The sequence below is a fragment of the Penaeus monodon genome, chromosome 20 (assembly GCF_015228065.2).
Source record: "Penaeus monodon isolate SGIC_2016 chromosome 20, NSTDA_Pmon_1, whole genome shotgun sequence".
Lineage (NCBI taxonomy): Eukaryota > Metazoa > Arthropoda > Malacostraca > Decapoda > Penaeidae > Penaeus > Penaeus monodon.
The window spans coordinates 23,436,135-23,436,340 of record NC_051405.1 but is presented as its reverse complement, the minus strand read 5'-3'; positions in this window follow the sequence as shown (position 1 = coordinate 23,436,340).

Here is a 206-nt window from a genome sequence, read left to right as displayed (position 1 = left end):
TATTGTCACTACGTCACATGGGGATCCAACAACGAAACTAAACAATTTTAGTTTAAAAGAAAAAGATAATATTTACTTGAAAATATATATACTATGATGCGATGTGAAATTACATTTGTTATCAAACATGTTTTCGCCATGGAAAAAAAATCAAAAATTTACTCAACCGTGATCGAATCGTTACATAATGTATGTACAGTCGACCA